We start from the raw sequence: 205 nt of genomic DNA on the forward strand, positions 1-205 counted from the left end.
AAGTTTCTTTGTCGATGGATGACTGGAACAGATGGGAAGAGAAAGAGATCTTGCACCGCCTGAAGGACATATTCACTGAACACATCCGAGATGTCCCAGGCACCAAACTCAGAGATAGAAAAGAAAGAAAAGCTAAGCTTTGTCTGTCATGATGAAATGGAGACTTGCCTAAGGCTATCAGGGCAGCGGATGAATGGTAGACGCA

Source organism: Macrobrachium rosenbergii, chromosome 23 (genome assembly GCF_040412425.1).
Source record: "Macrobrachium rosenbergii isolate ZJJX-2024 chromosome 23, ASM4041242v1, whole genome shotgun sequence".
Taxonomy (NCBI): Eukaryota; Metazoa; Arthropoda; class Malacostraca; order Decapoda; family Palaemonidae; genus Macrobrachium; species Macrobrachium rosenbergii.